This window comes from Anguilla rostrata, chromosome 15 (genome assembly GCF_018555375.3).
Source record: "Anguilla rostrata isolate EN2019 chromosome 15, ASM1855537v3, whole genome shotgun sequence".
In the NCBI taxonomy this organism is placed as follows: Eukaryota; Metazoa; Chordata; class Actinopteri; order Anguilliformes; family Anguillidae; genus Anguilla; species Anguilla rostrata.
The window spans coordinates 33,521,513-33,546,512 of record NC_057947.1 but is presented as its reverse complement, the minus strand read 5'-3'; the positions used below and the strand labels follow the sequence as shown (position 1 = coordinate 33,546,512).

The following is a 25,000-nucleotide window of genomic DNA, read 5'->3' as shown; positions in this document are numbered from 1 at the left end:
TGGCTCCAGTTATGCTTTTGGTAAGATTTATGCTGATTCTTTTGGATAATTAGGAGCAACTCATAATAACTCATTCTGACGAGATTATGTGGGCCAAGGCTCAGTGTTGGGTCCTACTTGTAATTATGATTATTGTTAAAACGCAAAAAGTTGAAAAGGTAATTAACAGTGCATACTTTTGGTACCCATATAAAATACAGGCCAGAACATGAAGCTTGTTTGTCTCCAAAGTAACATGGGAGGTTCTGTATAATATCTCGAAATGGGAAGCACTTGCCAAATTAAATGTAACACCCATTAATATTGAAGTGCTGCATCTTGGCAAAGACTTTAAAGCAGGAATATTTTATTGGGGGTGACTTCAGTGTTTGGTGTTGATTCATCTCCAGAAAGAGACTGTGCTGAAACTACAAAATAGAGAAAAACATATAACTGGAATGGAATAAAAGCATTAAAAACATAGCTTAACATCCATTAAAAAAAAAAATTGGTTTTACGTATACAAAATTATCAACTTTTATTACAAGATAGAGGAACTGCGTAAACAAAAAAAAAAAAAAAACCTCTGGCTTTAAATAGATAGTTTATGAGGCACTTAGTCTCAGCTTAAGGAGGTTCAGCGGGGATTTGATTGACATTTTAAAAGTTTCAAAGGGATTCAGAATGAAGTCCACACAGAGGCTCTTTCACGTCATCTTCAGTGAAAAGATCCAGAGGTGGAAATTAGTCGAGAGCATATTCATATTTCACTCTCGACATTCGAGACCGTTTCTTCACACGGAGGGTAATTAATTATGCGGAATAACTCGTTTTGGAATTCGCGGCTGAGTAGGTGTCTGGCAGACATCAAAGACGAAAACTTGAAAGAGTGACAGGATCACCGTAGCTCACGGGTAAATGGCAAGCTGAGATGAGTTTGGTTACGGTGTCAGGACTCGCGCTGCGGTCGCGACAAAAGGTGAGACAACACGACGAGGACTGTCGTTCAACAAAGGAATGATTTATTAAGCAGAAGATAATAATGCACGTATGAGTGGAAATATATTTTTATTTATGAGAAATATGTGTGGATGCGCGTGTGCAAAGAATGGGATGTGAATGTACGACGCAAAGCCAATGAAGAAAGGAGGGTGAAGAAAAAAAACCCCCACAGGGCGTCCAACCACCTGGCCTGGTGCAGGAGTACATTATAGGTATTACAGCGCCTAGAAGAGAGGGAGAGAGAGTGGCCCAGAAAGCACTGGGGCTTCCTTATTATGGGGTTTCCCCCCCAGGTGCTCTCAATTAGAAAAGGGGCACCCCACACACTGGCCGACTCCTGTAACTACAATAATAAAAATAAAAACAACGTAAGAGACGTCACAGTGGGGTTAATAAAATTAAACTCCTGTGTTCTTTTTGTTGCGCATTGAAGTCCCGCGTATTGGACCTGTGTCTCTTCAGTGTGTTTGTGATTACTGACCACGCTTCTCCCACGGACCTCTTCAGGCCTGCTCTGAGCTGCTCTGCGTGTTTTGGCACCAGCATGGTCAATAATCAGAAATTCAAGTAACCCCGAAGTCAAGAATCACAACTTGGCTCAGATAAGGACTCAAAAACATCCACTTTCAATAAATCTGCGCTTGAAACAATAGTCCAAGAATATTTTAATGTTATTTGCTCCACACTTATTCGCTTTGTTGATATATTTTTTTTTTTAATTCAATGATTTAAACTGAAAGTTGAAGTTATTTTGATGATACTGATTAAAAAAAATAAAAACAATGTAGTGAAAATGTGGTTTGAGGGAACAAATGTGAATACTTTGAGGCTGTGGCCTTCTAGTGGTGGTTTTTCCCTGTGTGTGTCAGGAATGTTTTCAATCCCATAATGCCCGGTTTTCAAACGAGGGCGGCCTTGTGGGTACGCACTTGAAGCCGCGTAGTTAGTGTAAACTGCCAACGGTTGCGTTAAGTAGATCTCTGGGTTCCCCGATTCATTTTGCCTTAATTAACTGCGAGCCAACGTTTGCGAGGAATGAGAGCGTCTGAGTGTTTGTCCACGCCGACGGTCTCTAGGAGACCGTTGCAATAACAACAGCGCAGTCTGTCTGACATTGTTTTCCTCATGGCCCTGAAAGACTGAAATGACTGCTAGAGTCCCTCAGTGCAAAACGCTGTAACGGCTACTCCTCCGCTTCTTTCCACACTCCTTTTTTCAAAGTCTGCCCGGTGTTTTGCGGAGAACGGCCGTGTGGAGGTGCTGCCGGGGGTTTTTCTCTTTACTATTTTAAGTTCGGTCAGCGAGGAGGTATTCATCCACTTCCGCCCTGGATGGCAATGCCAAGCACCATAAATTGTGTACAGTGAGCCCAAGTTTGAGTTTCAGATCCAGCACAGAGAGAGACTATGGAATAAGATCACTCTGAACTGTAGAGTCCATGGTGGTGTGCTGGGAGGCCTGGATGCACTACATGGCCAAAAGTATGTGGACACCAGGCATCCAACATCTCATGCAAAATTTTGGGCATTAATATGGAGCTGGTCCACCCTTTGCTGTTATAGCAACCTCCTCACTTCTGGGAAGGCTTTATACTAGATGCTGGAGCATTGCTGCAGGGATTTGCTTCTATTCAGTCAGAAGAGCATTAAGTGAGGTTGGGCACTGATTGGGCAATTAGGCCTGGCTCATAGTAGTTGGCTTTCCATGTGATCCCAAAGATGTTGGATGGGGTTGAGGTCAGGGCTCTGTGCTGGCCAGTCAAGTTCTTGCACTTTGTTCTTGACAAAATAATTTCTATATGGACCTCGCTGTGTGCCAATGGGGCATTGCCATGCTGAAACAGGAAAGGGCCTTTCCCAAATTGTTGGGAAAGCACAGAATCGTCTAGAATGTGATTGCATGCTGTAGCATTAAGATTAGCCTTCACTGGAACTAAGGGGCCTAGCCCAAACCAGCCCCAGACCATGGAGTGTCCAGATACTTCTGGTCATAAGTGTATCACTGTTGGAGCTGTTAACACATTATCCTCCTCAGGGGCCTTGACTCTCTGGTCTTAATCTCAAGAACAATATATTCTACTGTGCTGAAACTACACATAAATAATATTTTTGAAACTATTTTCGCTGCAACGTGTCAGGGGGATATCCAGCTAAATTCCTGCCTGAAAATGGTCACTCTTCAGTCTTCCCCACCCACCTGCCCAACCCAGCCAAAATAATTTCTTTTCAGATGAAAATAGAGCATAATCAACATCAACAAATAAGCAGAACGGGTTAGTTCTGTAGGAGGTTCGGGAGGGAAGTCTTCCAAGCACATTATTTTTTTTTTAATCACCCACTCGGAAGGTCTGTTGTTGATTAAAATACTTGTCCTTTCCTTTTATAAAGAACAGTTTTAGCCAAAGCTGTTTAAATTATTTGTCAGACGTCCTCGTGGCTATTAATTCCGGAATTGAATTGACACGGCTCTCTCCGGACCACCCCGACCATCGTTAATGTGCGCTGCGTGGATGTGGAACTTCACCATGACGTGAAATTAAGATAAATACAAAACAAAGCACATTAGCACATGTTCTCCATTGCAAATTTATTTCACAAGCATTTATTTATGAGCTAAACTTTTGGGCAAAAACCTTCGTTGGAGCTCTGACTAAAGGTTTTTCACCAAAAGCTTAGCTCTTTAATAAACGCTTGTGAAATTTGCAATGGAGAAAGTGTGCGGAAACGTCCTTCTTTTTGTATTTAAATTTTGGCCTCCAGCAGGTTTTCTGAACTTTTTTTTTTCTGAGCGTGCGGTAGTTCTCTTTATCGTGGAGTTGAGATAAGACATTCCCGATCACAAGCACAACACCGGTGGCCTATGCTCAGTGTATGGAGTTAGCGGGATTCCAAGGCTTCTGACTGACAGGGGCCCTCAAAAAAATTGGGGTGTCCTGGGGTGGTGGGGCCCAATGTGAGATATTTTCATGGGGCCTAAAAACACCTGGGAGCACCCCTGCCTGTGCTATACACATCTGACTGTCAAGGTTCAGTGAAAGCACGTACTAACTCACCTTGTGCCTCGCTGCAACTGCCACCACTCTCCCAATGTGTCTCACTGGCTGAACCAAAGACAGCAATGACCTTTGACCTTTGATGAACAGCACAGTCAGCCCTGTACAGTGCTTCCCCATAAATTAACGATGGTGGTTGTAAAGTGTTTTTAATCCCTTTATATGACACATTAAAGATCCTTATTTCTTGAAGGTAATCGTTTTTTTTTGTGTGGCAAGATACAATATATGGTTTGTGCAATGTACAATGAACTAAATGTAATAAATCATGATGTGTATGATTCTACTATTTATGTTACATATCAATGTATTTTTGGCTATGTACTGTAGACTACGACATACTCAATATAATCTACTGTCTTACTTTTTGTTTTATGGAGGAACTGTGTGAATTTAATGAAAAGAGACGCTCAACCACTACATCATATTATATGGTCATATGTTTTTGCCCATAAAATAGTATTATCTTACGGCATATGGTGCTGCGGGTTTGGAAATGGGTTGTGGTTAGCCAAAATTGGAACATTGCCTCCCACACTGCCTTAAAGGTCAGCAGCACTGTGTGTCTGTGGATACAGAACTGTACAGATCCTGCAGGAGAAAAGACTAGCAGAGAGTTCTTAAGAGTTCTTACATTTTATAAAAAGCTGAACTAATGCAGCTAACCTCATGGGCAAACCGCATCCATTCGGTGCTGATTAAGGGCGTTACACTACACAAAAAATCCTGTTTCGGTGGTACGTGCTTCGTTTTTGACCCCGGTACATTTTCGATTCTGCAGAAAAAAATTAATGAAATGTGGAATGTATAGGCTACCTGCTTTCCATTTATTACGAAAATGGAAACCGTCGCTAACGCACCATATAATGTTTCGCGGTACGAAATAAGACACGTTAACCTTAAGTCGATGGGAACACGGAGTTTTTCGATTTATAACAAAAAGTTCCGCGTCAGCACGTTTGTTCTGTTTGTCCGAAAGTCCGTTACTGAGTGGCTCGGTACGATTGCGTTTGCGGCTACATCCCAGATGATAGTTCTAATAAGCCTGGTGTGATGTTTAGCTGTCAAAGCTACTGTGTGGTGTTGAGTTTGCGGTCATTTCTGATGGGAGATAAGGCTTTTTGTCTTAGTGTACCTCCCCTTTAATGATTGTTTTAGACCCGAGTCGCTGTTTCACTGTGCTGTGGTAAAGAATTGTGCTGGTGGTTTGAATTGCGAGGGGTTGAAGCTTGGCTGTTGCTTTTGTCGTTCGTTAATTTAAAACCAGTAGGTAAACACTTGTGTATGGTGCATCACAGTGACCGTTTCCTAAAGGTCTCGGTGCAAACATACAACAACAATGTAGTTGCAGTCCAGGCCTTCAAATGACTGAATAAAAAATATGTCTTCTGGTGAACTCCGGCATGGGGCTTATGATATTTCAGTGTGCTTATTGTGGACAGATTTATACTAAGTAGTTTTATTACATTGCCCTACAATATTGAAAACTAAGTACAATTATATCAATGTATAGATTCATTTAAGAATGTTATATTTGGGGATTTGGTCACTCTGAAATGCTTGAACTCCTATGCACTCTTAGAAAAAAGATCTAGGAGTTTCTTTTTAGTTCTTCATAGAAGGAGGTGAACAGTGTGTGAAAGACTCCCAGGCTGAACGATTTTGCCCGACAAAGAACCCTTGAATGAAAGAGGGGTTCCACTATGGAGACGCGGAGGAGCCTTTTGGAACCCCTTCTTCTGAGAGCGTGCCTGATTAGCAGACAGCTGTCATCGCTACTGAAAAGCGTAAAAACAGCATCGTCGCCAACGACAACCGTTCCAAACCACATTGCACACGGGGCACAGCACCACCCCATAATCGCTAGAGCTGTGACTAGAGTGGCTAGTACTTTTCAGAAGTCCAGTCTTTATTAATCAGCAGTGCTACTTTATGCACTGACAGATTTACTCCTTAGCGCGGCTGAGCCATTTGGTGTGCCATTTGGGGGGCGGCAGTGTAGCACAGTGGGTAAAGATCTGGGCTTGTAACCGAAAGGTCATAGGTTCGGTTCCTGGGTGGGACACTGCCGTTGTACCCTTGAGCAAGGTACTTAACCTGCATTGCTTCAGTATATAACCAGCTGTATACATGGATGCATTGTGTAAAATGTTGTGTAAGTCACTCTGGATAAGAGCATCTGCTAAATGCCTGTAATGTAATGTGTGATTGTGCAGAAAAGAGTGTGTATTGCCGTTTGTACAGTACAGTTGGCCATCCCTGTGAGATGTAACTCAGGGAGACACATCTGGTTTACATGAAGGAAGTCCCATCTATGATCCCCCCCTCTCGCTCAGAACAGCATGACCCGATCTCATCGCCTTGGCAACGTTCCCCGAGCAGCCGAGCTTTCCTCCCACACGACGAGAGTTTCGGTGGATACTGCATCAGACCAGCGAAGTCGAGCGCAGTCCCACAGCGCGGAACAAGTCTGCTTGTGGGCTCTGTTTGGGGGCACATATAAATGGAAATTAACGTGGGTTTCATATATCAAGGGGGTTCGAGACCTCATTCCTGGCACAAAAACAATGAATTTTGGCTCCATTTTGTTTGATGACTTGTGTTTGGAATCATATGGTTTAAAAAAATAAAAAGGCCTCGGAGGGTCATTGACGTCGTTCGACGATAAACAGTGCGTGCAAGTGTGTATGCGAGCCCGAAGCGGGGTCCCCGTGTCTGACGTCAGAGTGTAAACGCGTGTGTTTTCACTGCGTTTGGCATCTGTTTGTTTTCTCTGTCTGTTCATGTGTGTGGTCATTCACCACCCCCCCCCGCCCATGCCACACACATGCACACATACACACACGTGCGCACGTGACCGTCCTTTGAAAAATGAACTCCGCAGTTGTTAAAGTAAAGCAATCAGACGTAGACATTCTTTGATTGACTGTTGACTCCCGTCTTCTGACAGTCTCGACCAAAATTACCAAAACATGGCATGCACGGCACCTTTCAGCCGCCATTGTGCTGAACACCACAAAGACCTCACAACCTTAAAGGCTGGAGGAGAGCCGCGTAAACTCAGAAGCCAGAAGGACTGCGTTCAGAAATAGCCCGCGTGTTCAGGGCTATAAATAGAAGAGGCAGAGGATGGTGTGTCTGTGTGCTGCTCACAGTGGCTGAGGAGGTCTGGGTCTGGAGTGGGGGGGGGGGGGGTGAAGAGGGGAGGGGGGAGGTTTGGATGGGTGCTCCTCTGTGTTCGTGGGTCTGGTGTTCATTAGGGTACAGTCGTTCTGTACAGCGTTACAGTTACTAATGTGCTGTACAGCATTACAGAACCAATGTGCTGTACAGAGTTACAGTTACTAACGTTCTGTACAGTGTTACAGTTACTAATGTTCTGTGCAGTGTTACAGTTACTAACATTCTGTACAGTGTTACAGTTACTAATGTTCTGTGCAGTGTTACAGTTACTAACGTTCTGTGCAGTGTTACAGTTACTAACGTTCTGTCAGCGTTACAGGTTACTAATTCTGTACATTGTTACAGTTACTAATATTCTGTACAGTGTTACAGTTACTAACGTTCTGTACAGCGTTACAGTTACTAACGTTCTGTACAGCGTTACAGTTACTAACGTTCTGTACATTGTTACAGTTACTAATATTCTGTACAGTGTTACAGTTACTAACGTTCTGTACAGCGTTACAGTTACTAACTTTCTGTACAGTGTTACAGTTACTAACGTTCTGTACATTGTTACAGTTACTAACGTTCTGTACAGTGTTACAGTTACTAATATTCTGTACAGCATTACAGTTACTAACATTCTGTACAGAATTACAGTTACTAACGTTCTGTACAGTGTTACAGTTACTAACATTCTGTAGCTGTTGTGTCAGAGCACTTGATAAATTTAGACTGCACAAAGATTGAATTGGAGCTTAGTTAAGGTTTCAGATTCAGGAAATGTACCATTGTATCACCTTTGTTCTTGAAGCTGTTGTTTTCTTGTTGAAAAGATTGTACATGTTACTATTGTATGTATTTCCCACGTAACCTACAGAAGACGGGGACTGAGTTGGACTGGCTTGGGTGGATGCTGCATTTGCACTGAATCACAAGCAGGCCCACTGGTTCTAAAACCTGCATGCTGGATTATACGCTCTGTTTCTGTCCTGCGTTTAAGCTCATTCCATTTAGGTATCTGCAGACCAATCTCATCCATGCTCCCAGTATGATGCGAAAGTGACTGTGTGGCAAACACGCCTGCCACAGGCCACCGAAGTGGCTTTCCTTGGGGCCCTCCAGCACAGAGACACAGGGAGATGATGTTCCAGATTTATTTTATGAGGGTTTGGCAAGGTGGTACAGCCAAATGAGCAGATCTTAAACCCTGTCATGACAGAGAGCTCCCCTGTGTGGGTGGGGATGGCAGATTTAACCTGTGCGCAGTGATTACCTCACTACGCACAGGTGCAGCCACTCCTGTTCCTAGGTCCAATTAGCCTGGCCAATTGTCTAATTCTTAACCAATTATCCAATTGGCCAGGTCTAATTAGCTTGACCCAGGGCAGGTGTGGCTGCTTAAACCAGCCATCCCCACACCACAGACTGCCTGACATTTATGTGAAGCTTTGAAATCAGGTTTTATGTTGTTTTGACAGTGTTAGAAAAAAACACACACCAAAAAAACTTGCGCAAGGTGCTGGCTCAAGGAACATATTATGATTGGAAAAGAAAAGACTCTCTTGATGCTCCAAAAAGCAAATCCTGTTGTTTTTATGTTTTTTTGATACAGAGAAAGATTGCTAGTGTTGTTCATCCATCCATCCATCCATTATCTATACCTGCTTGTCCTGGGCAGGGTCACAGAGGGTGCTGGAGCATATCCCAGCATGCATTGGGCAAGAGGCAGGAATACACCCTGGACAAGCCGCCAATCTATCGCAGGGCACACACAATATTCACTCACCATTCACTCACACGCTCACACCTATGGGCAATTTAGAGTCTCCAGTTAGCTTACCTGTATGTCTTTGGCCTGTGGGAGGAAACCGGAGTACCCGGAGGAAACCCACACAGACATGGGGAGAACATGCAAGCTCCACACAGGAAGGCCCCAAGCTGAGATTCGAACACACGACCTTCTCTCCATGAGGGGACACTGCAGAGTCCAGTAAGATCGATATGTACTTTATTAGAGTTAAAAGTACTCTTAAGTGAATGTAAGATTTTGCTGTGTACTCATGGAAGGACTCCTGTTCTCAATCATAGGTAAGGTCAGTCGCATAAACAAATGGTCCGGATTCCCTCAATTCCAGAGAATTACGTGAATCCGTTTTTTTTTTTTTACATTTTTAGGCCATTGTGCATCAACCAGACACATGGATTCATTTCAGCAGCGACACTACAGCCAAAACGCGTGCGTGAAAAGCTGACAAAATGTTGCAAATTCGGGGGCAAATTATTTGCCTCCCGAAATGCTCAGTCATCTGTGGATAGCACATTGCTTGCCCCAGCAATTATGACTTCAGGATTAAACCCAAATCAAACCGCACACAAACCTTTTTAAAAGTAATTTCTTAAAAAATTCAAATCGCCATTGACCAGGGTTTGGGCTAGAGGGGGACATTCACTGTTGCTCGGCTGGGCGGTTGTGTGGGTTGTGGCCTTGCGGTTGGCTCAGCTTTAGTAATGAGGATTACGGGGAGATCTGAGTTGGAACCACAGGCTCTCACGCAAGGAAGATCAACCTGCACGCAGCACTGCACGTTTGCACCAACCAGGAGAAAAAAAACAACAATCTGGATTTTCACGATGTTTGGATTAATGCAACAACGAAAACACGTATTACGTACATTTTTTGGAATTCTGTACTGCCACTCCATCTCTGCCATTGCTTATAAGGACCACATCTTATTAAAAAAGCGTGATATACGTTGGTTTGTGTCCAAAGGAGACCCTTTTTAGTTTTTTTAAAAACTTTTTTAGGGCTCTTTCAACTTTGTTGGACAGGACGGTGTGTCTGGGGGGGGGGGGGGGTAACTCAGTTGCAGTCGGACTGCATCAAATGGCTAATTAATGGCTAATTAACAGCTAATGAATGGCTAATTGACGTGGTGAAGGACAGTGGGGCTAGGAATAGCCCCTACAGCTACTGTAGCACCACATTCCGAGGAATGTTTATGATTAGTGTTAATATTAAATTAACAAATTTATCACATTTTTCCTAATAATTTACTGATTAATTCAATTAATGGGAAAAAATGTACTCAGTTTTTAAATTGGTCCTGTGTATGTGTGTGTGTGTGTGTTTGTCGTATATGAGCTCAAACTGGAAAATACAATTTCAGATCAAACGCTGAACGTAAGAAAAACAAATACGCTCTCCATAATAAAGATCATCCTTACCGTCCCTTATCTGTTTGTGATTATTATTAAGATCGCAATCTTCTCTCTCTTCGCTAGAGCTCTGCCACTGTGGAGTGGATCTGTTTGTTTCCGTTGGCTGCGCGATTGTTTGGGATGGACGGGGAAAGGCGCCGTAGATCCCCTCCCCTGGCGGCGGGTAGCAGACGTTCGCGGGGGCAGCGTGCCGGAGGGCGATACCGCCGTGTTTACATCGAATGTTTCCAAATGAGAATTTGGGCGAGAGCGTGTCGAGACTCCTGCCGGTGGAATTTTGTCGGAGAGTTTTTCCATTCACGTTTTTTTTTTTTTTGGGGGGGGCTTTCTAACGGCTGGCACTTTTCGGCGAATGTGACGAAACGCGAGAACAGGAACGCGGTGTTTTTTTGCTGTCGGGGGAACGTGTCGCGAGCTGCCCAGCAACCGTGCTGAGATCCAGACGGCTGACCCGAATTCAGCCCCCCAGAGGGGGTTCCGGAAGGTTCCTCTGTGTCTCCGTAGAGCAAATGGTGACCAGCCCCTGTTCCTGTAGGTCTGCCATCTTGTTGGTTTTCATTTCGAACCCTAATTGAAGAGGGGGTTTCGGAAGGTTCCTCTGTGTCTCCGTAGAGCAAATGGTGACCAACCACTGTTCCTGGAGGTCTGCCATCTTGTAGGTTTTCATTTCGACCCTAATTTGGCACATCCGGCTCTACGATTTAGCAGATCTACCAGCTGTTAGATGAGGTGTTGCTTCGTTAGGGTTGGAGTGAAAACCTGCAGGGATGGTAGATCTCCAGGAACAGGGCTGGTTACCACTGCCATAGATAGGAACCCTATCTAGTCCTTTGATGGGAAAATTGGTTCAGCCTGGGAGCTTTCACACTTTTCACACCTACCATAGAAGGTTCCATAAAGAACAAAAATGGGTTCTCCTTTGGAGTCAAGCCCTTCTTTCTGAGATTGTGTTGTGTTAACCTAATGTTGAGTTCTGTTAAAATCTTAAGTTTACTGAATGATGGCTTTCATCAAGCATTATGTAGCACTGAAGTTGTGTTTGTGCCACACAGAGAGATAGGATTGACTTGATGGTCAAGGAAGGGTGTCTTTTTGAAAGCAGTCCTTGTATTTCGGGTCGGTAATGCAGCTCCCCGTCCACGTCCAGTCGATACGGGGTTAATGCACTGTTTGGCATTTCCTTTTACATGAGTTGTACTGAGCCTCAGTGTCTCAGCTAAACATGACCACACATTTCACAGTGAACTCTGTGAAAATAAATGCCGTGCAGTAGATCTTTTATTAACCCTGAATTAGAATAAATGACTTGTTGAGCAGTATATAGACACTGATGGTCCCATGCAGTCCCTCTGGGAGTCATTTTTTTTTTTTAGAAAGTAAGACCAAGCTGGGTGAGTAAGAGGTCAAGCATTTAAAAGTTTTAGGTGAAAGCTGACCGATTTCATTGGGTTTTAAGGTTTGGAAGCCTGAAGCTTTGCCGCACAATTTCATAACGTTTTATTTGGCGCCGCGAAGGACTCGTGACCGGTATGCAATGTTCCCTCTAAGCTGCGCGCGTGCGCAATCGCGCACTGCCCGCACATTCTCAGCGCACAAGAAAATCTATCCAGCGCATAAACAACATCAACATAACGTATTAATTCATATCTAATATTAGACCTAATCTAATCTAATTAATTCGCCCAATAATATTGTTTTTTTGTTTCTCACTCAGTGAGTGACAGGTGTCCAGCCAATGATACGATACGGTTCACTTACGGTACGAAGCCAATCATGGCATTGACGGTGCTTGCGTCTGGGCCCTGCCTATATGCGCCGTGCAGGTTAGCTAGCAGGTTAATAGATGCTAATACAAACCCCGCATCATGGCGAAACGAACAGGCAGCGACACATCCACTCAGCAAGCCACAGTAAAAAAGAAATGCAGTTCTTTTAAGATGGAATGGCTGTCGGAGTATGTGCAAATTGAAGAAAAAGCGGTGAAATTGGGTGAAATTTTTTCTTTTTCAAGTGAGAAAGGTCTACTCTGCAAAACATGCAGCGATGCCAAAGTAGCAAGTGAGTTTTCAGAGGGAAAAATGTGGACTGAATGGAAGCTGGACTATCTCAAGCGTCACGTTCAGCATAAAAGTCATTTAAAAGCTGTCGAAACTGTACGAAGACTCAAGATGGGACAGGGATTGGTACATTATTGCGGAGAGCGCAAAAGAGCGAGAGAAAGGAACGAGCTGTCACACAAAACAAAATCGGACCCTGAACAAGTTAAAGTTCTCATTGACAATATTTTACTTGCCATCAAAATGAATGCATCAATTCTGTCAGTTCAACATAATGAAGCAAAAACTTAAACAGAGGTCAATCAGCACATTCTCAGATATGGTTGCTGCAACACTTAGATGTGAGGAGCTAAAGGAGATCTCACAGCTTGTGGATATTTGTGCTACATTTCAAGCTTCCAGTGCCGACTGTGAAAGAGGATTTAGTTTAATGAATCATATCAAACAAAATCCAGAAATCGTCTTGAAGTGACACATTTGGACCAGCTGATGCGCATGAAGTCAAAGCAAGAAGCAGACGAAGCCATCAACCTGGACAAAGTGTACAACCATTGGAGAAGTGAGAAGGACAGACGTGAAAAATAAGGTAAAATTTAAGTCAGATTTGTGCATATTCTAGTGACGGTTATTAAGATTTTGTCTTTATGGATATTAATCATTAAATGTTGTTACTATTAGATCATTTATGGGTAGTAGAAATGCCAAGAAAAACTGTGTAATTAGATATTTTACAGACAAAGTGTTACAGGAATTTGCACTGTATCACAAGCTACAGCACAAGTCATTGTGCAAAATGTGAATGTTTTAATGTAAGCAAAATGTTATGTCTGAAAGGTGTATATGTCTCATATCTTCCAGAACAGGACCCTCAGCCAGGCAAAGCAGGACTCTTCCCATGGCCAAAGCAGGACTCTCACATACTGTATAACATCTACACATCCCATTTTTCAGATTTTTGTCTTTTTTTAAGTGGACCAAATTACTTATTTAAAAATAAAGCGTGCATATCTAATGTTGCTCACAGTAGTCCTCAGTTTGCTCAGGGAGCTTGTGTGTATGCCCAGATACATGAAAAATTAGAGGGAACATTGCCGGTATGTCAAACAAAGTGTGTCCTACACCAGTGGGCCCCTCCCGTTATTTGTTCTAATTTGTTTGGTCATGTGATCTGTATTTCCTCATGTGAGTGGACTGTGGGTTAGAAGTTGAGATGTGAGTCCTTTGCTGAAGTTTGGCTCCTCTGCACCAGTAAATCAAAAGGATCTAAAAATATTACAAGTCCTTAATGGACCCTTCTTTGAAATCTGCACCTCTGGACACTTTGATGTTAGGATTTACCCAGAATTCTCTGCAGCACCTTGAGATTCCGGACGAAAAAGAGTTACAGTCAGGAGGTACCGAAATGGAGTAGTTATAATTTCAGTGAATTAACAGAAGAGGGGGGATCATCATGATGGAGAATACTTTTAAATGTGAATAAAACAATGGGTTAGGCTATAGCCTGTTGAACAGCTATGAGGTCATGTTTTTCTATAACGTTAATTAATCACAGGTTAGACTTGCCAACTTGGAAAGTTGAACTAAGCCTTAATGTATTTTCCTCATTATTATGATCTTGTTTCAGGCTATTTCATAGAACAGTGGTGCATATGTGGGTGATGACATCATTGTATAGTCTGTCCAATTAGAGAGCAAGGTCGAAGAGATGTGCCATCATCAACACCCGGAAATACTCAATCGAAAATGCTCAAATGCTGCACACTTTAGGTGTTGAAAGCTGGAGTGTAGACATTGGCTGATGGGGTTATTCTCGTTAACGAAGGTTGTGTGAACTCGACTCTTTGGTGGTTTGCTGTGATGTAATTGGCTGGCAGGCAGCATCACGTCCGACACACAGTGCACACAATGTTCCGCTGTCCCTCGGCCGATCCTCCCGAAGGACGTTTGTGGGGCGGCGGGGGGGGGGGGGGGGGGGGGGGGGGGGGCGTTCCTCTAGAGACCTGTTTTGTAGACGCGGAGGCCTGCTGTCCATGCCAGAGCCTCCAGAACATTAATCAGGGGATTCATGGAAGTGGCGAAGGACGGACGGTCAGTGAGTTTCCAGCGATGCCGAAATTTCGACTCCCAGTAGGGTCCCCGCAGAAGCAGCGCCCGGCAGATTTTGGGGTTTGGGCGTGACACCGCATCCGTTTCTGAATTACACCTGTCTGGAAAAACAATCAAGGCCCTAATAGCGTAATCTGAGAGTAATGGCGTGAGCCAGGGTAAGTGTGGATCACTGAGTCAAAAAAGCTTATCTGTGTGTGTTTTAGTGTTAGTTAGAGTTCGCCCATTCAGGGCCGTGGAGTCACGAGGGCTGGCCAACCAATACCTTTCCAGAGTTTGTTTGCGAGGGCTGACCTTTCCGTTTCCTGTTCTTTTTGAGAACTTAGTGTTTGATGATGAGTACAGCTCATTCAGCCCTTGTTGTCCTTCCTGTTGTTTAAAGAGTATCTAGCACTGTGTCTAGCCTGGTCTTGAGCACTTCAAGGGCCTTCTGTTCCTAAATGTTTGATGATGAGTACGGGTCACTCAGCCTCGTCTATGCTCGTCATCATTCCTGTCATTTAACAAGGAGTATCTAGCACTGTGTCTAGCGTGGTCTTGAGCATTCCAAGGGCCTTAGTTCTTTCTTTGAGCTTTGCTGTCGGGGCCAGATCTCTCAGTACCTGAGCAGTTCATGCAGTTGCAGGCGTTCCAGATGCAGTCTGGCAGTAGGTCTCCTGTCGCCGTTAGTTACGGATGCGTGTTCACCTGAATACTGTGATGATTTTTCTGCCGCTTTCGTTTTGGGTTCAGCCCTCAGGTAGAAATCCTGAAGCCCCACTTTGAGAGCTTTTATTAGGTAGAGTAACTTTGGTTTGTGGCCTCTCTCTCTCTCTCTCTCTCTTTCTTTATCTCTCTCTATTTCTCTCTCTCATACACACACACTCACACTGGCACACACAGGCCCACACACATACACGCACTCACACTGGCACACACAGGCCCACACACATACACACACTCACACACACCCCCCCCTCCACACACACACACACACACAGGTACACGCACACAAACACACACAGGCCTACATACACATGCACACACAGACACAGACACACAGACACACACATACACACAAGGCACACGCATTTCTTAATTAGATGTGAAGACAGTATGCACTGCATCGTTTTATTCAAACGCAGAACAACTGACTTGGATTTTTTTTTCACAAACTCGACAACGGATACTGTCAATTCAGCCGTGGAGTATCCGTCCCGTAAACCTGAACTGGACGTGCGGAGCTAGCCGCGGTCTGGTCTCGGAACTTTTAATTAATCACAGGATCAAGCAGCGGTTTATTGTGTTTATCATGCGTATCCTGTCTTTGGACATCCAGTGACTCATAAGTAAAAGAATCAGCCTGATCTGTTCGGCCGATGCAGCGGCCAATTTGCATGTTCAGTTCAGTCCCGCAGATCCGTATCTGAACAGAAGTAAGCTGTAAGTTGAAGGGAAATCCCTATTGCTGCTTTCTCTCCGTGCTGCGCTATTATAACGCAGTATTCCAAGGGGCCTCTTTGAGTTTCCGTTTTTAATACGAGACGTTCTTGGCCGTCAGGCTGCGTCTCGGGACTGTGTAAAACCTGGGCAGTATGACATCACCTCTCTGCGCCTGTTTTCGTTTTATATGGAAAACAAAACGCGAGTAGCGCTAGTGCTGTGCATCACTTAACCGTTTCCCAGAAAACCGCTGTCTTCTAACCACCCAAAGATTTGTTGGGGAAGGTGACACATGTTCCTGAAAATGTGCAGTGTCTGTGAGACGTTGCATGCTGTAGATAAGCAGTGCAGTCTGAAACCAGTACGTAAGTGCATTGAGAAAATATTAAGTTGGATATGCTTATGTTGCCCTTCCTTATTATTTTGCATAAAATAGTTATTAAATAAAAAATAACTGTTTTAGAGCATCGACAGAGATCAAAATCACACTGTAAATGAATTGTACTAATTTGGCCACAAAATCATGTCTGTTGCCAAATGTAAAATTTTCTTGGCTGGTAAGCTTCAAAACCCAGCTCAAAAGTTCAGCTTTCTTTCGTACATTTAACGAGGATAAACCTCAGGGCATGTAGTCACATTAAGAAAGCTGTGATCATAAAAATTATGATGATGATGATGATAATGGTGATGAAGACTATGGTGATGATGACGGTAGTAATGGTGTTTCTAGTCAGATACAACTGACTATTTCAGGCCGTCCCCTGGCATATGTCTCAACGAGGACATCTAGTGGTCATTTTCAGTAGGACGCATGTGCTCCCGTGTTGGCGTGCCGTTTTTGTCCTGTACAGTAGAATACATTTATATTTTGCTGATGACTCTGATGCATGAAAAGGACCAAGGAACTGTTAATATATTGGGAAATTAGTTAAATATGAACTGTGCTCCCATTCAGTGCTCTGGACTGCATGGATGTCAGTTTTAAACAGCTTTGATTCAAGTTGTTCTATACCACCTGTTTTCTTTGCAGCACAGTTATGTTTATATGGTTTACATATTTTACACCATATGGTTTATTCTGTTATACTTTATTTTGTATAAAGGGGAAATTTGTACAGCAGTCAGTAAAAATTTATGCTAAATTTTATGCTAGATTTTTTTTTCTTCCTGTTTTCTGACTGAAAGTGCTGTTATGTCAGCCTTATGTCGAAGCGTTCAAGCGAATCGTTATTTCCGAGAGTTTACTGAAGTGAACAGCTGCTCAGTTTTGAGCGGCCAACAGGGGGCGCTCTCTACCTTATTGTACCGAACGCTTTCCCTCCTCCACCAACATTAGTCTCAGGTTTCTCTCGCATTCTCAGCTGGGATCTGCAGCTTCGGGGTAGAGGATTAGCGTTACGTTCAGAGTGTAGTGCTCCGTGAGCAGAGAGAGGCAACGTCTTGGCGTAGCTTGGCTTGTTGCGGTCAGCTTTATAAAAGCGAAGAAAACAGACACTAATCAGCCACCATGTAGCGGTGAGCACCTGACTAGCATTTAATCCTGCAATCAGAAATCTGTCCCCCCTGGAGTAAATGACTTTACTCAGGGTTGCCAAACGTCCAGTTTTTTTGTCCAGAATGGCCGGTTTTCAAATAATTTGTACGTGACTGGTTTGTGGTCTTGACTGGACAAATATAATGTCCGGTCTGAGTAATTGTTGGAAGGGATTTACTGGTGGTTTGTGATAAATCCGTGTGTCAATGACTCTCTGGTCTGGTGCCACTACTAAGGGGAATCCCCCACTGGTCTAATATTGGTATGGATAGGGACCCCCCCCCACTCCCCTTCCCCGATCTGCGATAGCTCCCGTCTTGTTCGCGATTACGCTGTGCATGTTGTTCGGTTTTGACAAATCCTAAACCTGGCAACCCTAGGTATACTCCCATCAACATGCTCACATGTAGGCATTATTAGTGTAGTATTAAATACTGTTATCTTTATGAATCCCCCCCTTCCCCTCCCCCCCCCAGAAAGAGGGGTAATTTATCCAGCACATTTCGGCAGAGCTGGTTCCCGTCCCCGTCCCCCTATCCAAGGCAAACAGAATCCGCTGGCTCTGCGCTGCTTGTGTGGGCCCGGTTGCCAGATGTGTCAGGGGCGTGGGGTTCAGTTTCATCACACAGATGGGTGACGTGAGGCTCTTACGAAATCTGCGCCCGTTTCGGCATGGGATGGGACGGGACGGGAGGGGAGGGGAGGAAGGGCACGTGGAGCGCTGTGCGCTGATGTACACATCTGGGGCGGCCGGCTGTTTATAATAGCCGCGGCCATTTTAAACAATCCCGAAATGTGTTTCAATCTGTCATTTTTTCTCTCCCTCTTTTCTTTTCTTCCTCTTCCCCTTCCCCCCTGTCCCCCCCCCCCCTTCTCTCTCCTCTCTGGTACTTGTTTATTCCCTCCCTCTTCGCGGCACCGTGCCTGATGTTCGTACTCGCTGAGCCGCTCTCGATCAGACGGCCGTGAAGAGCAGTCGTGCTTCATTATCTGCTAGCGCGTCGCTATCCGCGGCCTCACCATTTTTGGGAAGGGAGGCATTGTTCTGCAGCGGGGGCTTCTGGGATGGGAGTGGCCTAATGAGGACGCCGCTCGCCATCCCCAGCCCCGCCAGGTTCCTGGAATTGAGGCCCAGGAAATGAATGACCTGTTTCCTGTTTAACTGGAGGGCTCGCGTCACTGCAACGCTGGGCTTTAGCTTAAAACAACTGCTGTGATGGGCCAGGCGGGCGATCGCAGCGGGGAGAGCTGGGATTCTCTGACATACATGGTGCTCTGAGTCGCAGGGACGCATGCTGACCCACAGCGATGCGCTGAGAATGCTGTACGCACCTGTTCATGTTTGCACACATGCAGCAGTCTATAGGAGCAGTTACACACGCAGCAGTCTATAGGAGCAGTTACACATGCAGCAGCCTATAGGAGCAGTTACACATGCAGCAGTCTATAGGAGCAGTTACACACGCAGCAGTCTATAGGAGCAGTTACACACGCAGTAGTCTATAGGAGCAGTTACACATGCAGCAGTCTATAGGAGCAGTTACACACGCAAAAGTCTATAGGAGCAGTTACACACGCAGCAGTCTATAGGAGCAGTTACACATGCAGCAGTCTATAGGAGCAGTTACACACGCAGAAGTCTATAGGAGCAGTTACACATGCAGCAGTCTATAGGAGCAGTTACACATGCAGCAGTCTATAGGAGCAGTTACACACGCAGCAGTCTATAGGAGCAGTTACACATGCAGCAGCCTATAGGAGCAGTTAAACATGCAGCAGTCTATAGGAGCAGTTACACACGCAGAAGTCTATAGGAGCAGTTACACATGCAGCAGTCTATAGGAGCAGTTACACATTCAGAGGTCTATAGGAGCAGTTACACATGCAGCAGTCTATAGGAGCAGTTACACATGCAGCAGTCTATAGGAGCAGTTACACATGCAGCAGTCTATAGGAGCAGTTACACACGCAGCAGTCTATAGGAGCAGTTACACACGCAGCAGTCTATAGGAGCAGTTACACACACAGCAGTCTATAGGAGCAGTTACACATGCAGCAGTCTATAGGAGCAGTTACACACGCAGCAGCCTATAGGAGCAGTTACACATGCAGCAGTCTATAGGAGCAGTTACACACGCAGCAGTCTATAGGAGCAGTTACACATGCAGCAGTCTATAGGAGCAGGTACACATGCAGCAGTTTACCGACATACGGACTGGGGGGGTGGGGGGGGCGGTTTGTTGTGATTGTAGACCTGACAAATGGGACCCTGGGCGATCTCCTACATCGTCTGTTCCCAGAACTGACTCTGGAGCTACGTGCTAGCCCTCTTTCACACTTTCATGAAAATGTGAATATGTGAGGATGTGAAATATGTGCAATATCAATGGGACACTTTTGTCGTAAACAGACTGCAGTTTGGCCAGTCGGAGATCCGCACAGGATCGGAAACGTTGTTCAGTAACAGCGCGTATTGGAATTCCAGTGTGTGGGCGCTGCCAAATTGTCCCTGTTGTCTTCTGGCCAAGCATCTGGTTTAGTGTGCGCATAATCACCATTACCATAAACAGACAGCCGCCCATAGTTCTGCAGGGTTGTGCTGACTGTAAATCTGCCTCTCAACAGCTTTCAGTGCAAAAAACAATAAATAAATACATGTGTAATGGAATGACCTGACCTCAGGTGACAGAGACTCACCATGTAAGGATTCATTAGTAAACAGTTGAGGTGTTTTAACATCATTTTAATGTTTCCTGATGCAGTCGGTATTTTTTTAGGTGAAGAGCAGATCCATTTCTCAAAATGAGCTTGTCATCGGATGGGAGCATCGTAAGGGGCTAAATAAATGAAAAAAAAAAAACATGACTTTCAGCCCAACTGCAGGCAGGTATACCCTTGGCAAGAACGCAGTGATTGAGGAGGGACCTGCCACGCCTGCAGTCCCTACCCCGGGGGGTCCAGTCTTATCCGAAAAAGGGCCCGTGTGGGTTCTGGCTTTTGTTTTAGCCCAGCGGCAAGACACCTGATTCTACTTGAATGAAGACAATGATTTAGTTCATCCATCCATTATCTGTATCCACTTATTCCTGGTCAGGGTTGCGAGAGCTGCTGGAGCCTATCCCAGCATGCATCGGGCGAGAGCCAGGAAGCCGTGATCAGGGAAATAGTGAAATCAGGTGTGGTAGCGCTGGACTGAAAACAAAAAACACCGCACCCCCAACCCTGGCCCCGTTTCGGATAAGACTGGACACCCCCGCCTCCGTCATGACCTCGGACAGAGCATGCGTGCTAATTGGGCGTCCATGCGGAGTTCCTCGCTGCGTGGCGGCTTTTTAAAACGGCGGCAGAGCGGGGGGCAGCGTGAGGTCTGAGCTCAGAGATCCTCCGCGGGGCGAACGCGATGACCGCGGCGCGGCTCGGGGCGCCGCTGAGCTCCCGCGGCATGGGGGCCAATGGAAGGAGGAACTCACACGGAAGAGGGTAAACAGAGCGAGTAACCTGAACACCTCTGAGCCCTCCGATGTTGTTGAAGCGCCGTCTTGAGTTGCAGTTACAACATTCATCATCAATATTGCTTTAGCTGTGGCAGTCGGCCCACACTTAAGGAAGAAAGGTGGGATTTTTTTTTTAAGTCACCCGCAGACTTGAATTTATTACAAAATAGAATAGAATTATAGGTTATAGGTTATATATCGGTTATATAAATAAAATGGATGCTATGTAAAAAGTTGCGATAAGAGTGTCTGCTAAATGCTATGTAATTAAATGTACCTCTAATGTAATGGACCATGGGGCTGCAACACTGGGTTAAAATGTAGAGAATTGTGGCAGTATTACTCGGAATGAAATACAGTGTGGGGCGGGCATTATCCGGAGTTTACTCTTGCGTGGAGCGGGAACACTGGCATGGGAATTCTGGGAATACTGGGATGGGAATACTTGGGAATACTGGGAATGCTGTGGAGCAGGAACACAAGGTGGGAATTAGGGAGGTGCTGCATGTGGGCTGAGTCCGTGCAGCGCAGCCAGCGGTGGGAGCCGCTCGCTATTGGGCGTGTAATCGAGTCTGTAATGACTCCGCTAATGGCTAGCAGATCTCGGGCTGGCTGGGATGCCACAGGTAAAAACAGGCTGGCGGTATCGCTCCGCGGCTTTTAATGTGTCCGTGTGGCGTGTGCTTACTCTCCTTCAGCGGCTCACTTGGAAAAGCTGTCTGCCCCAACCCACCCCCCCGCCCCCTCTCCCTCCGCACCCCCCCCTTCCTGTTTGGAGAATCTTCTGCTAACTAACAGCTGGAACCAGTCAAGTGAGTCTGCCCTTTAGTCCCTGGGAGCTCGGCGAGGAACACTCTTAACCCGTGGTTAGCTGCAGAGGTGGATTATGGGAAATGGCCCGCTGTGACTTTCAGACTTTCCTCCATTGATTTTTCTGTCGTTGTATAACCGTAGTTTTTTTCAGGTGTGAAGCCATTGCAATGTGCCATAACAGATCCCTGAGATTAGTATGTAAGACTTTGTTGAAATGTGCCGTATATCACATATCGCACCTTTTCCCTTTGCCGTGACGTACCGTACCGTGAAACGGCGCTACCAGGTTCTGGATAGACCTGGGTCAAATACGTATTCCTGTTGGATTCAAATACTTTTCTGTGCTCTATTGATCTTGCCTGGCGTAATTGAGCCTGCCAATATTACCAGAAGGTGGGGTTTGCACTTTCTGAGAGTATTTCATTGGCTCCAATACACCAGGCAAGGTCAGTGAAGCGTAGAAAAGCAAATAAGTATTTTACCCAGGTCTGGCTCTGGATGTGTTTCCATTGCCAGCTGAAGTGTACCGTGAATAGTTCTCGAAACTAACTTTCACTGCTCCTCCGAAGAAGTACCAGGAATTATGGGGTGGAGCTGGCTGTCCTGTACATCGCTGATTGGTCAACCGCAAAACTTCCTCTGAATCGAGTTTTGCCATTTTACATATTTATATATGGACTTCCATAAATACCCGGAGTTCAGTGCCGGTTGCGGATGTTTCCGGAAACGTTTTGTGCAGCGTGAAAAGGGGCCATTTGTCCTTTGTCCCGAAATTTGCCTGTCTGTGTCAAGCTTAATCTCTCGCTGTATGTCTCCAGTAGCAACGCATTCATTCAAAGAAACCTCATTTAGTCAGAAAGAACATGTCCTTTGCTGAATTCTACCTGAGGCCGTCTCTCTGTGCAGCAGTCAGCTCAATAATTTGAGTCGGGGGTGCGGGCGGGAGAGGGCCGGAGACGTGCTCGGGGCGTGTTACTGATTGTCCTGCCAAAATCATGGGGGGGGTCCTGGATGCCCCCCCCGTGATCCATCTAGGTGAGAACGTGGCTTCTTGTTCCTCTCAAAAAAAAGAAAATCACCGCCGCCTGGCAGAGACGGTTCTTTTTTTAGTTTTTTTTTTTCTTTTTTTCTTTTAAACGAAAGCTTCACAAAAGGAACAGAAGCAATCGCTCAGAAAATACTTCCGATGAATCGGTCTTTGTGCAGGGTGTTGCAGTATTTAGAAATTCATTTAAACATCCAAATGCGCAACATCTGAACGGCTCAACAGTCCATTCCGCATCTGGATACATTTATGAAAACATTGAGGAAAGAGAAGAAAACAGAATATTTGTTTGTGTGTGTGTGTGTGTGTGTGTGTAACCTGCACACCACTCAAAGCATTCCTGTTTCCCATGGCAACAGACCAACGTCATGAAAATATGAAAAGAAAATTAACCAAGGAGAAAAAAAATAATGTCTTTTTTGTATTCATAACAGCTGTCATGCAAAAAATCTACAAAAGGTACAGTATGAAGGACCATAGACGCTTAAAAAATGTTTTGTCGAAAAGTTGCCTGGGCAGACCGTTAATGTTGGCGAAGACTCGGACTGATTTGAGTCGAGGAGCTCTTGTGCTACTTGAGTGAAACGTTCTAGAAAGGTCAACATTGTGTTAGTAAGAGCATGATGGAAAAGTGCCATATGAAGGAGCCATTTAGCATGCATCCATCTGTACATCCATTATCTGACCCGCTTATTCCTGGTCAGGGTCGCGGGGGGGCTGGAGCCTATCCCAGCATGCTTTGGGCAAGAGGCAGGACAGGTTGCCAATCCATCGCAGGGCAAACACACCATTCACTCACACACTCATACCTCAGGGCAATTTAGAGTCTCCTAAATTAGCCTAACCTGCATGTCTGTGGACTGTGGGAGCAATCCGGAGTACCCGGAGGAAACCCGCACAGACACCAGACACAGGGAGAACATGCAAACTTCACACAGAAAGGCCCAAGCCGGCATTCGAACCCAGGACTCTCGTGTCTCCTCTTGGAGGGAGAACGCTTGGCTGTCTCCGTGACGATGGCTCTCGGCGGTAAGCAGTGCGTTTAGCATCGTGTAGTAAACCAGGGGACAGCGTAAACAGAGGGGGTGGGGGGGTGTGGGGGGGGCCGTTGTACAGGAAATTTAGGCAGCCGCTGGTGTCTGGTTTATAGGGGCATCTTGAACTCTGCTGGCCCACAACCGAGGACATCGATTTTCATTCCTGCTTTATTAAGTCCATAGCAAGCGCATTCGTTTTACGGTATGCTGATGGTATGGTCTTAGCCTGCCTCTAAAAACAGCTGCTCTATTTCTGATCCTCCTGCGGCATAAAGCACGAGTGTAATTCAGCGCTTTTTTATGGAAGATTTTAGCTTCATGTGCACTGTACATGGATTATGTCGACTCCGTCCTTTAAGATGTGGACTAAATAAACGTGCTGTGTTTCTTATCTGCGGCCTGTTTCGTAGACGTGCTGTGTTTTTTAGCTGCGGCCTGTTTCGTAAATGTGCTGTGTTTTTTAGCTGCGGCCTGTTTCGTAAACGTGCTGTGTTTTTTAGCTGCGGCCTGTTTCGTAAACGTGCTGTGTTTTTTTTAGCTGTGGCCTGTTTCGTAAACGTGCTGTGTTTTTTAGCTGCGGCCTGTTTCGTAAACGTGCTGTGTTTTTTTTAGCTGCGGCCTGTTTCGTAAACGTGCTGTGTTTTTTTTAGCTGCAGCCTGTTTCGTAAACGTGCTGTGTTTTTTATCTGCGGCCTGTTTCGTAAACGTGCTGTGTTTTTCTTAGCTGCAGCCTGTTTCGTAGACGTGCTGTGTTTTTTTTAGCTGCAGCCTGTTTCGTAAACGTGCTGTGTTTTTTATCTGCGGCCTGTTTCGTAAACGTGCTGTGTTTTTTTTTTTGGATGCGGCCTGTTTCGTAAACGTGCTGTGTTTTTTTTTTGGATGCGGCCTGTTTCGTAAACGTGCTGTGTTTTTTTTTTGGCTGCGGCCTGTTTCGTAAACGTGCTGTGTTTTTTAGCTGCGGCCTGTTTCGTAAACGTGCTGTGTTTTTTTTTGGATGCGGCCTGTTTCCCAGCAGTGCAGTGCGGGGTTTTACAGATCTGTCTGCCGTAAGGTCAGCAGCCAGCAGCGCTGA

General features: G+C 45.3%; 1 protein-coding gene and 1 long non-coding RNA gene across 4 annotated transcripts in view; both read left to right on the top strand.

The window, feature by feature from the left end:
- Positions 1-25,000, top strand: part of LOC135240413 (rho GTPase-activating protein 6-like) — a 119,519-nt gene that overhangs the window by 24,442 nt on the left and 70,077 nt on the right. The window lies entirely within an intron of this gene.
- LOC135240981 (uncharacterized) lies at positions 12,972-13,494 on the top strand. The gene is made up of 2 exons (XR_010325840.1): positions 12,972-13,063; positions 13,336-13,494. It is a non-coding gene; the product is annotated as an uncharacterized LOC135240981 (long non-coding RNA).